Consider the following 15,782-nt stretch of genomic DNA (forward strand, 5'->3'; position numbering starts at 1 on the left):
CGGCGCGGGGAGGGGGGGGAACACCCGGGGCACCCCCGGCGGGGGAGCAGGCCTGGAGCCACAGCGGCCTGAGGGGCTCCGGGCCACCCCCCGTGTGGGCAGGGCCGGCGGAGCCCATCCCGGTGCCCCGTGAGCAGGCCCCCCCCTCCCCGCCCCTCTCTTCTTTCCCAATAAAATGAGCTATGGTCCTTCCCCGCCTCCGTATTTTCCCCGGAAAAGGGGAGGGAGGGAGGCAGGCGTTCGCGGGGGCCTCTGCCGCCCGCCGGGGTTTCCGAGGGAAAACTGATGGTTTTGGTTCTTTCCGCCGCAGGCAGCGTGGATTACAGCGAGCCTTGGATGTTTGCAGCCTCTCGCTTGAGCTGGTAGGGTGGAAAGGAAAGGTGGAAACCGGCCCGCAGCGTTTGCTTCTCGTGAGAGGGGAGGAACAACCAGACCCTGTTGGCATCGTTTGTTGCTTCGTTCTGGAGAAGCTCCTTGCAGCGCTCTGCGGGCATCCGAGGAGGGAAGTGCACGCCTTAAGTCCTGAGCTTTTTCATTCTGTCACCTTTGAACGCTTTTGTCCATGGATACCTGTCTAAATCTATCGAGTTCCGAATTCTTCGCCTGTCAAAAGCTCCAAAAATAAAGCGCTTTCTTGCTTTTAGACACTTCTAGGCAGCATTCTGTCTCGGTCACAGGTGGAACTGGCGCTGTTCCCTGGCTCCAGGCTTAACGCAGCCTGAGTCACTGCGCAGACACTGCTGACAAGTTTCATGGCAGATATTCTTCGCCTGATCTTACTTTTTAGTTTTTGTGACAGAACCTTCTGTCATTTTGCAGTGAGGCCAACTTACTAAATGAAGACTCTAATTGACGTTTGTTTGTCATTTTTTCTCTTCCGTTTTATTTAATATTTTTGTTCAAAAAATGTTGTTGCCAATAAGCAATATGGAGGTATCCAGATAGCTGTTGTTTACAAATGCCTCTGCTAACCGAAGCTGGGAAATGTTCTACAGTTCGGATGTGAAATTTGGATTTTCAGCTTCAGAGTTTGCGGTGTAAGACTTGTATTTATGTCACCTGGAGCTGATGCTTCTTAGAGTTGTATATACGTGGAATAAATGAGAGAGGAAGCTGTCGGAGAAAAAAAACCCGCCTCTTAAGACAGACAGTTGGCAAGTTTTGGAAATAGCCTTGCGGGAGAAATCGGTAAGCAAGAAGGATGGGTAGCTGATTTCTGTGAGGTCAGATCTACGTCAGACAGCTACAAATGTAGTATCAACCAGAACTCGGAGTATTATCTCAAGGAAAACAAACTGGAAAAATACAAATTACTCTGTAGTAGCACGTCGTGCGGTCCTCTTGGATTAGGTGAGTGTTGTAGTTCATAAATCTATTAATACTTGAAGGTACATTTTATGAGTCGTTGCTTTCTGATAATGTTGAAATAAGCTTGGAGAGTGTAATTTTTACTGGCTGGTTTTAATAATTAAAAATTCGAAGAATACATGTCCAAGGAGAAGTGTTTGAGTAGGAATGTGTTTTTTTCGGAGAGACTAAAAAATAGCTACATCTCCGCTGAATTTGTACGTAAGATAGCCTTCGTAGTAATATTCTAATCTCAACAATGAGCTATCATAGTTATTGAACAAGTCTGCAGCATGGTGTTTTTGCACCACGAAGGTACTAATTCAGTTCCGGTTTGTTTGTTTTTCTTTCCTTCCACTGTTCTTCACCACTTAGGCAAGCCAGGTATTTTTTTACCAAAAATTCATTTACTGCTTAATGCAAACTTGCCTTTTATTGTGTTGATGTTTTAAGGTTGAGTTCATAGTAATTTCATATTCTGTAATGAGAGTGAATGAGTCTGACTGGTCTGCAAGGATGAGATTACAGAAGCCTTTTTTGGAACAATTCTAAACAAATCTAGTGGTGAACTAAGTAATTTTATATGTTTTCAGGTGTGTTGCTGTCCCTTTCCTCCCATAATGGTTAAATGTTTCTGAAGATGGAAGTAGTTGAAAAGTTGAAATTAATGTGCGTATAATAATTTTTTGTAGGTTTGAATTCATCTGAACTGCTACTGCCTCAAAGAAAATTAAGATGGACAGAACAACTTAATTCAAAAGTCAGTGGTAATTTTACTTTCCCCACTACCCATCTTGCTTAGTCATAAATCTTTAAATAACTGAAGCGTTATTGAGTAGACTGTAAACTGAGTGTCTGGTAAAGGTGATCCGTTCATCTTCATTGCCGTCTTTTAAATATTATTTTTGAACTTTTGCAGTACTGATGTGTTTTAAGTAGTGAGCTAATGGAAAAAAAGTGGTTTGCTTTAAAAATGCAAGATGTTGGGGAAGATGGCTTATATTAAAGCCATGTAGAAAAAGTGAGTTTAAGCGTATGAAGCTGTATCTAAAGATATAGTTAAACTTCTTAAGTTGCCCATGAATGAAAGACTTGTATCTAAATAAGTGTTTTAAATTCTTAGGCTGACTGAAGTAGTTCTGCTCTGTGTGTTGTTTTGTCGCTATCTAAAACCTGATCTACCTTCAGTATTTTGCTTTCTTTGGATGGCCTTGCTGTTTTGTTATTTTGACTTCTATTTGAGTTTTGTTGTTTTGAAAGCATGGTAAGGGTGGAACGTGAAAAGAAGTCTGTTTCTGTGATCTCTTGCAGCTGTGGCTCTTCTACATAGAGTCTCAGTGTGGCTGGGAATTGGCTGAATGAACTGAGCCTCACCTGAGGGAACCAAAACAACAGAGTGACCTTCCTCATTCCTGTAGTTGGGTTAATCTGTGTTTTGCTTGAAAGCTGGAGGTGTGAGTGACCATTTCGTTTGACATCTATCTATTATAGGGTCATAAACAATTGCAGTATAAGTATTTGCTTGTTAACTCATAGAAAAAGTGATGTCTCTTTGTTTCAAGCTTTTACCTTTTAGTACTATGAGATACTTGACAAGAGGCTCTCAGTGTAAGTCAAGGAGTTACATCCTCCCCTTACTGTTTTGTGTGACATCTTTATCTGAACCCTTTTCTCTTCTGGATATTTTGAAAGGTTTCTTTTTAGCTTTCCTAAATTAACTCTGTTTTTACATGTCTCTGTCTGATGGTAGGATAATTATTTTTTCTTTTTCGCAGTGTTTGAAGTGGGGAAGTGCATTTGCTCTTACTGTATGTATGTTCATATGTGTTTGATAAGAATTCAGCTGTGTTTTACAGCTGTGCCCTTGTACCCTAACCAAAATTCATACCTAGGTGAGGCCCACCGAGGAGGAAATGCCTAGCATGCTGGTCTGCTTTGATTCCTTCTTTAGCTTTTTATTTGTATAGTGCTGACAGTCTAAGTGGTTTGCAGATAACTATGAGGATATAAGGACCTTGTTCCTGAGAGCTTAAACTTGAAGCCTCGATGTAAATATAGCTTTTGTACTGGAATAACTGTCGGTAGCTTGGCACTCTGATTGATGCATTTATTCTGGTACAATCCTAAAATGAGGACATTTTTTATTGAGAAATTGTCTTGAATGGTGTAGGCTGCTCTGATGTGTGAAACAAATCAATCTGTTGGTGGAAGCTTTTAAGAGTAAGTTAAATTTGCAGCAAAGTTTAAGTGAAAATTCTTCTTTAAAGTTATGTAGGGATATTGTGTAGATGCTGAGCTTTGTTAGTGCTTTATGAGTTAATATACTTGACACTTCTTTTTTCTATCCATTCTAATGAGATTCTTCCATTTAAACTGTGTGATTAAAACTGTGTGACAGTGGTAGTTCATCAGTAACTTCTGGAGGAGTTGCTTTTATTTCTTTATTTTTTTTTAGAACTAGGAGTAAATTTTGTCCTGCAAGGAGAATTACTTACAGACCTTACTCTAAACAAACCTGAATGAGACTTGGAATGGGTTTTGGTGTGGATTTATTTTTTTTTTGTTTTTTTTTGTTTTTTTGTTGCTTTGTATGTTTGAGCAGTAGTAGTACACAGTAACTACTGTGTGTACAAGTACACCGCCCTGTGTGGTGCTATGAACTCTTCCACCGTCACCTTCTTTCATATTTTGGGTAAACATAGTCTAGGAGACAGCAGAAATATGTAGAATTCATTTTCTGCTTAGTATGCTGAGGTTATGTCGAAACTACTACCTTTCTCAACTGCTTTTTCTACAGATCCTTAGGAAGACTCGAAAGTGCGAAAGAATTCTTGGTGATGTTGTTACATAACATATGCTAAATTGCGTGGTGATTTTACGGTACTAACATTTCAGCTTTTGGACTTCGCACCTTAAAAAGGCCAAGAGATTAGCATTTATCTGGCTTTCTGCTAAGTGATACACTGCAAGAGTGTAGGGTTTCAAGCAGAAGGAACCTGGTTGTAGTTTACCTTCAAATTCAAATTCTGTGTTACAACATAGGTTTTGGTTTTTTTTTAAATTTACATTTTGGTACCCTGGAAGAAGGAACTTTTTTTGGATAAAAGTGATGATTAAGTTATCCTTAGTGCTCTCATTACCTTTGGTAGCTTCTAAAGCATTTGTTAAAAGGTGTTCTCATTGTTGTGACAGTAGCATTTAAGACATGGAAGTGATGCAAACCCTGTTGCTTTTCATCTGTATCTGTGTATAGAAAGGGGACCATGTGATGAAGAGCAGTGGTTGGGAGTAGCGTCCCCCAAGGAGTGCTGACATTTTAGAACCTATGTTAAACAAGTGTACTAGTTGATTCATCCTCACATAAGGAAATTGAGCCCTGAGTAGAAGTGGAGGTGGGTTTTCCTTTGGTTTTGTTAAGTCACTGCAGAGCTAGGGTTTAGGGCTGTGGCTGTAGCAGTGAATGTGTTTGCTTTAAATGGTTAGAAATTTGACTGATACAGTTTGGGTCCCTAGGCTTTTCATACCTAGGCACGTGTTAAGACTTTGGAAGTGTTCAGTTTTGACAAGGATCTCTCTCCATGCTTAGTGTTGCACAGGAAGCCTTAGTTCTCATACTTCTTTCTGAAATATGAGGCAAGAAGGTAAATTAAAAAAAAAGAATGGGTGAATGTTTTGTGACAAAGCTTTTTAGTTTTTCTATGGCTGATGCTAAATAGGTGAAATAAACATTGGAAGCTGGTCAAAGATAGGACAACTGAAGCATCAGTTTATTTTGCAGCTCAGTTGTTGCAGAGTTGCTCTGTTTTAATGAGAATTTTGCTGATGATGCCTCTTCAGGAAAAAACCCCAACCGCTGACCTTGGCAAATAGCCAAGTTGTTTGTTATTGTAGCTAGGCTACAATATGAAATAGACTAGCTTTTTGTTGTTGAGAAATGCAGTACAACTGGTGTTTGGTTATCTTTGATGGTAAACATTCAGTTCTAATTCCTTCTAGAAAAGTTGTGTGCCTTTCCCTTTTTGTTAGATGGTCTCTCTTTTCTAAGATGTCATGCAGATGTCTTTGTTGGACCCCTCTGAAATCCTTATATATGCTTTGTTCGTCTTCCTGATTTCTTATGGATGTGTTGTGCTTGCTGTAATTCATGACCAAGGAAACAAAACAGCAGCAGCAGTAGCAATGAACTCGAGACACTAAATAATATATAACCTTTTATTTTTTCTGCTGTCACAACACTATAGTGTATTTTAATTCTGATAACTTACAACCTTCTTTCATCCTCTTTATAAATATCATACCTAAAATTGTGAGTAGTTGAGGGTGGGTTGTCAGGGTATGGCTGAGAGGTGGTGGAGTTCCCACGTGTAGTGTGTGTTGTGCTGTACTAATGGCAGTAACAATCAGCGAGGCATTAGGTCATAGGTATATGCCACTTAGATGTGCATATGTGTTAATTTTAGACTTTCCTGAAGAATTCTGTTCCTGGGTTTCTCTATGCAAGTCAGTAGACTTAAGTTCTACTTCAAGTTCCGGTCTTCAGGGAACATCAAGAAATTGGAATTTCTATCTCCCTTCTAACTTTGTGGATCCATGGCTTGACGCTGCCTTCTTTTTTTTACCTGATAATAACTTTGCTACTCCACTCGCAAGCTTCAACTCTTCCTAGCTCTTCGATTTTATGTTATCCTTATTTTAATAACTTTCTGAGAATCTCTGAAACACTCAGTGTTACAGAAACTGCTTCCTGTACAAAAATATAGACTATTCATAGAGCATGAGAAGTATAGAAGCTTTAACATGCAGAACTGTTTTTCCTTGTCTTTAGTGTCTGATGAGATGGGTTTAGCTGTCAGGGTCTTTTTTCCCTTAATTTTTAGTGTTATTTTAAAGCTGTTTTTCCTGTAAATTTTTCATCATCTCCATTTAATTTAGTTATACTTATTAATATGCTATATCCATAAGATGTTCAAAAGCATACAATCTTTTTATTAAATTAAGTTTTTAGACTGTAGGTGTTTTGTCGATTTTAGGCTGACCAGACACAAAAAAACCAGACACAAGTAGTGACATCACCATCAGCCTAAAATGGTGATGGCACTACTTGTGTCTGTTTTTTCATGCTAGGATATTATGAAAAAAGCAAAGCTGTTTTTATTTATTCTGGTAGTTCAGATAAACAAGATTACCAAATGTAGCTTGCCAACAGTAATGAAATCTGTCTTAAATGTTGGAGACAGCTTTCTGGACTAGGGAAATAGCTTTTATTTTGTCCACTTGAAGAGACCTCCCGGGGCTGGATCTTCTTAATACCAGTGAGACTGTCTTTCCTCTGCTAGCGAAATACCGGTTAGACAAGTTAAGCAACATGCCCTTGAAATTGGGTGAGGACGGTCTCTGATCTCATGTCCTTGTCATCTTAAAGTTCTGCTGTCCTTTTTTCTCCACCAAGGGTGGAGAAAGAATCAGGTTAGGGAACACTTAAATGAGGTGTATGTAAATCGTAAATCCACAGGGCATGATGGGATACTTGTGTTGAGTGCACAGGGAGCTGGCTGATGTCATTGCAAGGCCATTCATTCTTATTGTCTTTGAGAGGTCTCACAGTGGCTGGGGAAGGCTATTGAGTACCGTAGGCACGCAAACTTCAGTCCTGTCATCAGGACGAGTGAGAAGGAGGATCCAGGGAACTACAGGCCATTCAGCCTTACTTCAGACCATGGGAAGGTGGTAGAGCAACTCAAACGTGTTCTGGAAACAGTCTCCAATCATATGATGGACAGGAAGGTGAGTGGGAGCAGTCAGAATGGCTTTATGAGGGGGAAATCATGCCTAACCAAGCTCATAGCCCTCTACAGTGAGGTGACTAGCTAAGAAATCAGGAAGACTAACAAAACATATATATGGATTTCAGAGAAGTCCAATAAAGAAATCTGTATGACATCTTAGAAAAGAGCGACCACTTAACAAAAAGGGAAAGGTGCGCAACTTTTCTAGAAGGAATTAAATCTGACTAGCAGAAGGGAGAGCAATGGATGGTGTTTATCTTTACTTAAATGAGGGTTTTTACATTGTCTTCCATGACATCATCATAGAGTAGTGGATAGTAAAGTGAATGATAAGGTCTATCAAAAACTGGCTGAATAGTCAGGCCCAGCTTGTAAGGGTTGTGGTCAGTGGCATCAAGGCCCTTTGGAGGAAGTTGTTTTGGTTGTACTCCAAGGTTCCATACTGGAGCCCGCACTGTTTAACATCTTCATCAAAGCTCTGGACAGTGGGGCAGTTTACCCTCAGCAAGTTTGTGGATGATACAAAATGGAGAGGAGTGGCAGATACACTAAACGTTTGTGCTGCCACTCAGGGAAGCCTGGATAGGTTGGAGAACTGGACCGAGGATCCTGGTGACATTCAGCTAAGGTAAAATGTGAAATCATGCATATGGGAAGTAGTAGCTGTATATGCCAGTACATGTGAGCGTAGACTAGCTGGTAGGTAGCTCTGCAGAGAAGGACCTGGGAGTCCTCTTGGACAGCAAGCTGACTATGGGCCAGCAGTGCATCCCCCTAACAAACAAGACCAGCATCCCTGGGCTGCATTAGGAGGAGCGTTGATGACAGGTCAGGAGGAGTTAATCGTTCTCCTCTACTCAGCCCTGGTGAGGCTACATGTGGGGTGCTGTGTCTTGTTACTGGCTACCTGGTACAAGGAAGATACAGATTTGGTGGACTGAGTTCAGCAAAGGACCTCAAAGGTGATAAAGTGACTGAAGCGTTTCCTGTGGGGTGAAGCTGATACTATTTTTGATCTAAGGAAGTACAAGTTGGTCTTTGGTCTTTCGGAATAATTTCTGGGTGTTATATTTTAATGCCATGGAAGATGTAAAATTAGCAACCTGTCAAAATCACATTTTTCCTCACCTGTGTGTAGGTGAAAATGATGAGGGAAGCTTTGCTAATAATGTTGAGGGGACTGCAGACTGCTGAGAGTAGAGTAGTCACTGTGCCTTCAGAATGTTACAAGATTGCAGTGCTTTATTGCAAGGTAATGATTAATGTGCATAACCTCTGTGGTAAATTGGACAGTTGTGTTGTTCGAGACTATAATCTGTAATGGGCGTGAACCTAGGAAAATAAAAGGTAGGATTACATGTTTTTAGACTTGATTCTTCTGAGTCACAGAATTGCTGCAGTGTTTGTAGTTAAGAATATGATACTAAATGCGTTTCCTCTTGTTAGAGCTCCTTAAACCAAATAGTGAAAATAGTCTCTAAAAATCACAGCATTTAAATGTGAGTGCATATTATCCTATATACCACAGTACTTTCAGGATTCTGTACTTTAAAAATCAGGCTATTTTTTGTCTTTTTTTGACCTGTTTATGGAAAACAAAACCTGGAACTAAAATTCAAAATCTTCTGATTACATTTGAGTGCTGTGGTGTCTGCCCTTGCAATATCTCAGAAGATGATTTCTTTCCCACTTCCCACACCGTGGACTTTCATGTCCAGTGCAGTGATTGCGTTGAGATGAACTCTCATGGGAGTCACTTCTTCAACTCCTGAAAACTATTATGCGCTTCCAGAGGTGCTGTGTGGCTATTTTTAGTGTTTTGTAAGTAGACAGAGGACTCCTGGTGCTAGGAGGAATTATGAATGGAAGTGATGCTAGAAGAAATTCTGGATAAAGAGTCATCTTTATAAGGGAGCAGGAGTGGTCACTTAATTTATTTTTTATGCAGCCAGTTCATTGCAGATGTCAGTAACCTTTATTTTCTTGATGCTATATTTAAGGCCAGGTTCAAGACATTTGAAGGAAATTACTGTTCCACTGTGTTAGGAGGACCAACACAGCGGACAGGAATTTCTAGTATACGAAGGAAGTCAAGTTAGAGTCTAAGTATTCCAGTGTTTGAGTTGGAGATTTGTGTGTTGTGGTGATATTTTTTTTTTTTTAATTTTAAAATTTTAAAGTCGGGTCTAGTTATTTCCAGCATTTTGTAGATGCCTGACATGGAAAAAAACCCCAACAGTGCAGGTCTGACTTCTTGACTTCTTTTGCTCCATAACTTTGTCAGCTTAACTGTTTCCTGGTTTAGCACTGCAGCTAAATGAGTTGATAAATGCACTCAACTCTCTCTGTAGCAACTCTGCACTGTATTCCTGGTTTTGATATACTAGGCAGAGATACCAGCTGGTAGGGTTCTGTGCTGTACTTAGCTTGTAATACTCTCATGCTTCGCTAGCGGTTAGGAACTGCTGCAACATCTTGCCTGACTGCCTATTTGGTGAAAGCTTTCGGGAGTGAAGAAGGGTGAAATCCGTAACGGATGCAGTTGTGGCAGTAGAGGTCCCTAATTTAGGACAAATGGGATAAGAATGAGACGCATCCCTTTTTTTTTTTTCCCCTCCTGGTAAATATGAGGGGGAAAAAAAATGCTGGATTTTTTTAAAAACTTTTTCTTGCAAAGATTTACACAGATTTTATTAAAATGTGAGAAATTGTGTTTTTTAAACTCAAAATATATTGCATGACACTGTTTTGAATAGTTTGTTCAACTGAATTTTCTTGATCTATGTTTCATACCTGTTTATCTGCTAATAGCATGGAAGTGTTTAACTTACAAACAAGCTTTGCAAACAAAATAAGCGTTAGTCATTTTGGCTGTTCTGTATTTTGTCCCACTAACAGTGAATTGCAGATTGTAGGTAAGGTGAAAATTGTGATATAAGATGAAACTTGAAGAAGCACTTTGCTAAAGTAATCTGAAAGTAAACTGATCCAGAAGTTCACGAATATGGAGTATTTGCTGGTGTTGTACTGTTGATACAGAAAATGCTGGCAAATAAAACTATCTAAGACTTGTTTTGGAGTTCTAGAAAGCAAGCATCCTTTATCAGGCCTGCGCAACATGCAGGAGTGATCTCCATCAATCGTATGCAACTAGACAAAAGCTGGTTACAGAATATATTTCCCACTTACATGCATATACATAAATTTTCCCAGAAATCTTATGCATATCCTATTACTTTCCAAGATGTAATTTTAATGTTATGAAACTTTGCAGCAGTCAAAACTCTTGCTAATCTGGAGGTGGCTCCAGCTTTCTGCTTGACCTTGCCTTTAAGACAGACTATTCAACAAACAGAGGTGATTACAGAGGAAGAGACATCTATTCATCACAGATCATATTTCACAAAAGGCATTATCATCTTCAAGGAACAAGCATTGTCTGGAAAATGCCGTTTTAAAGAAAACACACTATCAGAGGGATGTTCTGTCTAACTCTCAAAAAGCCACAACTGCTTAGACAAAACTTAAATGTACTTTAGCTTAAGTCAAAATATTCCGTTTTGAGAAGTTTTGAAATATTCCACATATTGTATCACCGTGTTGAATTCTATCTGCATTAATGCGGGGGGTGGGGAAAAAAGATTTATACTTTGATTGTAGTGGGTGGTCTTCATGCATAGAGAGTTTGTTTACTAAATGCTATATTGATTTCATGTAGCACGGGATAGAGGAGAAAAACTTGCTTGAGGGGACAGTATTCTCATGTGAGTGATTTTACTTGTGTCTTTGTGATTTAAAAAAGGAAAATGTGGTGCAGGGAAAAAAAGACTATGCTGTTTAACACTTGATTTATTAAATTACTTTGGTAAGCACAAAGTAATAGTTGGTTTTCACAGAATCACAAGGTTGGAAAGGACCCATTGGATCATCGAGTCCAACCATTCCCAACACTCCCTAAACCATGTTCCTAAGCACTTCATCCACCCGTTCCTTAAACACCTCCAGGGAAGGCGACTCGACCACCTCCCTGGGCAGCCTGTTCCAGTACCCAGTGACTCTTACTGTGAAGAATTTTTTTCTTGATATCCAACCTGAACCTCCCCTGACGGAGCTTCAGGCCATTCCCTCTAGTCCTGTCCCCTGTCACTTGGGAGAAGAGGCCAGCTCCCTCCTCTCCACAACCTCCTTTCAGGTAGTTGTAGAGAGTAATAAGGTCTCCCCTCAGCCTCCTCTTCTCCAGGCTAAACAACCCCAGCTCTCTCAGCCGCTCCTCATAAGACTTGTTCTCCAGCCCCCTCACCAGCTTTGTTGCTCTTCTCTGGACACGCTCCAGAGCCTCAACATCCTTCTTGTGGTGAGGGGTCCAGAACTGAACGCAGTATTCAAGGTGCGGTCTCACCAGTGCTGAGTACAGAGGGAGAATAACCTCCCTGGACCTGCTGGTGACCCCATTTCTGATACAAGCCAAGATGCCGTTGGCCTTCTTGGCCACCTGGGCACACTGCTGGCTCATGTTCAGTCGGCTGTCAACCAGCACCCCCAGGTCCTTCTCTTCCGTGCAGCTCTCCAGCCATTCTTCCCCCAGTCTGTAGCGCTGCATAGGGTTGTTGTGCCCCAAGTGCAGGACCCGGCATTTGGCCTTGTTAAACCTCATCCCATTGGTCTCGGCCCAGCAGTCCAGCCTATTCAGATCCCTTTGCAGAGCCTCCCTGCCCTCCAGCAGATCGACACTTCCTCCCAGCTTAGTGTCATCTGCAAACTTGCTAAGGGTGCACTCGATGCCTTCATCCAGGTCATTGATAAAGACATTGAACAGAGCTGGACCCAGTACTGAGCCCTGAGGAACTCCACTTGTGACTGGCCTCCAGCTGGAGTTAACTCCATTGACCACCACTCTCTGGGCCCGGCCATCCAACCAGTTTTCAACCCAGGAGGGTGTGTGCCTGTCCAGGCCAGAGGCTGACAGTTTCTGAAGTAGAATGCTGTGAGAAACTATGTCAAAGGCTTTACTGAAGTCCAAGAAGACTACATCCACAGCCTTTCCCCCATCCAGTAGTCGAGTGATTTTGTCATAGAAGGTGATCAGGTTAGTTTGGCAAGATCTGCCTTTTGTAAACCCATGTTGACTGGGCCTGATCACCCGGTTCTCTTGCATGTGCTTCATGATAGCACTCAAGATTACCTGTTCCATCACTTTCCCTGGCACTGAGGTGAGACTGACAGGCCTGTAGTTCCCCGGATCCTCTCTGCAACCCTTCTTGTATATGGGCACAACATCAGCCAGCCTCCAGTCTAGTGGAACTTCCGCAGTCAGCCAGGACCTCTGGAAGATGATGGATAGGGGTTTGGAAAGGACATCCGCCAGCTCCTTCAATACTCTTGGGTGGATCCCATCCGGCCCCATAGACTTGTGGGCGTCTAGCTGGGCAAGCAAGTCTCTAACCGCCTCCTCTTGGATCACGGGAGCCTCAATCTGCCCCTCTAACTCTTGGATTTGTAAACAGAAGGAACAACTTTCTTTGCTATTAAAGACTGAGGCGAAGAAGGCATTAAGTACCTCAGCCTTGTCCTTATCCCCTGTCACTGTTATTCCTTCTGCATCCAATAGAGACTGGATATTCTCCCTCATCCTCCTTTTCCTGTTAATGTACTTGTAGAAAGACTTTGTTGTCTTTCACAGACTTAGCGAGTTTTAATTCTAGTTGGGCCTTGGCCCTCCTGATTTTTTCCCTGCACGATCTCACTTCGTCCCTGTAGTCCACCCAAGATGCCTGTCCTTTCCTCCAGAGCACATAGAGCTTCTTCTTATTATTGGGGGTTGACTCTAGATGTATTGTCTTAGCCTTTTCACAGAAGTCTTGACTCCTGATTCGTGTGGTGGCTTTCCGTGTCCCTTTTCTCAGCATGTTCCTTTTTCTAAAATGGAGGCGATATGTTAAATTTTTTCTGAATACTTGTTAGGTGGTACAAAAAAGGTTGTTTAAAAAGTAGTGTTTTCAGCTGCTTTAAAACTGGTGAGAAATAGTTTCTATCACAAAAGGACCTTATTGACTCAGGTGTAAAAAACCCTATCCCAAGCATTTTCAGATGTTAAGTTAAGCATGCTTAGTGCGGTTTTCTTATTTCAGCTGCTATAATGTGGCTTAAAGTGGATGGATGAGTTATATTTATTACAAATCTCTTCAGTGTACATCATTTGGAACCAAGTGTTCATTATTCTTTGGCATTCACTGCCTTATCGTTGAAGATCATACGTCACAGAACTACAGAATTAAACTTTCTGTAATTGAATATTGGAATAATTATTGCATGCTACCTGAAACAAAATGGTTTCCAGACTTCTCTTAGGTCCAAGAAGAAGTAAACTTTAGAAACAGCTTTTTTTTTTCGTTGCTGTAAACTATTTTACTATCTACAAGGCAGCAAAACATAAATTTTGTCTGAAATATGTGGAAGGCTTTGTTTTCTGAAGTCGCTTCACAGTACTTGAATGGGACACCAGACACTATTCCTGAGATAAGACTGGTTATTTTGACCAGTCTGATTAAAGAAACTTAAATGCGTTTTGAGTGTTAATAGTTTGAGGATAGCAGTATTTCAGTATCTTTTTCTTGTCTCTAGAATTGTGCAGGTCTGCTTCAGTAATACATAAGCTGAGCCAGGTTAGCTTCTATGACTCTTTGTTTAAAGAATGGCAGATATAGTTTGAATTTGTGTGCTAGGGAATGGTGACTTAAACATTCCGTGATAAATTTTGGGCCTAATCTTCTGCTACCAAGAGAGTTTCTGAAAGCAGTGGAGTCATTTTGGATATCTGGCATTTACGTCAGTAAGCTTACTTCTGCTAGCGGTATTAATGCTTGTAGTACCCAACAGCTGTTTTATGGAGGTTACTGCTGTTAACAGTTGATCCATTGTGTAGTATGTGCATAAGAGAAGACTTGCTTGCAGATAAATGGGTTCTTTGGTCTGTCAGTATAGCTAGAGCAGTTTCTTGTAAATGTTTGTGTGGGTGCATACTGTCTTTCATTCTGTTCAAATATCTTTGGTAGTTTTAACGTTTTTCAATTTAATTCAAAAGTAGTCTTAAGTTTCTGAAAGGCAGAAGTGTTCTTCAGTAAGCTGCTGATCAGTATTACCTGTTTGCTTTAGTGGCTCTGCAGCCTTTGTAAAGGCAGCTGTAGTTTGACGTCAGCCTGGAAGGATGTATCAGGTAAATTTTTAAAGAAGTCTGTTTGGTGATTTTTTTTAGTGACTTCTGTCATGAAATAGTGTACATCTGTTGGATTTGTAAATAGTTGAATCTGAGTAGAAGTTGCAAGTGCTTTGGGGGACACCAGATGCAGGAATGTCTCTGACTGCTGGGTACAACTTACCTAAGGGACCTGAACAGCAGGAAAAAAAAAAGATGTCAGACCTGGTAGAAGGAGTCTTTCTAGTGATGGCATGTATTGCAGAGTAGTGTAGTGGTGGCGGTTGTTGGTCTAACTTAGGTTAAAAAGCAAGCAAGGAAAAACTGATGTCTGGTAACCAGGCTGATTACAGAAGATTTGAGCATAGTAAATCCTGCATGTGGCAGTAGAGTGGTCTTGATGACATCCTATTCTCACTTTTTGTGATCCATTTTAAATTTCTGGAAAGTATCTCCCTGAGAATGAGGAGTATCCTAGAGCTATTGAATTTTTACCAGACCATCAAAACAGAGCTCATGCTTGTAATAAAAAAATGTTTTTAAACTAAAATACATTCTAGGATAAGCTTATTGGCAACATCATTTAACGTTTTCATCAGTGATATAGACAGCAAGATAGAGTGCCCCTTCAGCAAGTTTGCAGATGGCACCAAGTTGAGTGTTGCATTTGTCACATGGAAAGGACAGGATGCCATCCAGAGGGACCTGGACAGGCTGGAGAAATGGGCCTGTGAGAACCTCATGAGGTTCAACAAGACCAAGTGCGAAGTCCTACACCTGGGTCAGGGCAATCCGTGGTTTCCGTGGCTGGGGGATGATGTGATTGAGAGCAGCCCTGCAGAGAAGGACTTGGAGGTGCTGGTCGATGAGAAGCTCAACATGAGCTGGCAATGTGTGCTTGCAGCCCAGAAGGCCAACGGTATCCTGGTCTGCATCAAAAGGAGCATGGCCAGCAGGTCAAGAGAGGTGATTCTTGCTCTCTACTTCACTCCTCTGCGGCCCTGCTGAAGTATTGTGTCCAGTTCTGGAATCCCCAATGTAAGAAGGGTGTGGAACTGTTGGAACAGGTCCAGAGGAGGGCTACGAAAATTATCAGAGGGCTGGAGCACCTATTCTATGAAGACAGGCTTGAGAGAATTTGGGTTATTCAGCCTGGAGAAGAGAATACTCCGGGGAGACCTTATAGCAGCCTTCCAGTACCTGAAAGGAGCCTACAAGAGAGGTGAGGAGGGACTTCTTACAAGGGCATGTACTGATAAGATGAGCGGGAATGGCGTTAAATTGCAAGGGAGAGTATTTAGATTAGATATTAGGAAGAATTTCTTCACTATTAAAGTGGTGAGACGCTGGCACAGGTTGCCCAGTGAAGCTGTGGGTAGCCCATTCCTGGAGGTGTTCAAGGCCAGGCTGGATGGGGCCTTGAGCAGCCTGGTCTAGTGGGAGGTGTCCCTGCCTAT

At 41.4% G+C, this 15,782-nt stretch overlaps 1 protein-coding gene across 6 annotated transcripts in view; it reads left to right on the forward strand.

Moving 5' to 3' along the window:
* The window catches only part of GPBP1 (GC-rich promoter binding protein 1), a 36,709-nt gene that overhangs the window by 182 nt on the left and 20,745 nt on the right, over positions 1-15,782 (forward strand). For 3 of the 6 annotated variants that reach the window (XM_054054009.1, XM_054054008.1, XM_054054005.1), the window contains exons 2-3: positions 311-1,350; positions 2,040-2,107. The gene's annotated coding sequence lies outside the window, so the exon portion shown is untranslated. Of the gene's footprint in view, positions 1-169; positions 1,351-2,039; positions 2,108-2,658; positions 2,802-6,480; positions 7,132-15,782 lie in introns of those variants that run through there. The other 3 variants (XM_054054007.1, XM_054054006.1, XM_009555850.2) reach the window with 3 other exon arrangements.

This window comes from Cuculus canorus, chromosome Z (assembly GCF_017976375.1).
Source record: "Cuculus canorus isolate bCucCan1 chromosome Z, bCucCan1.pri, whole genome shotgun sequence".
In the NCBI taxonomy this organism is placed as follows: domain Eukaryota; kingdom Metazoa; phylum Chordata; class Aves; order Cuculiformes; family Cuculidae; genus Cuculus; species Cuculus canorus.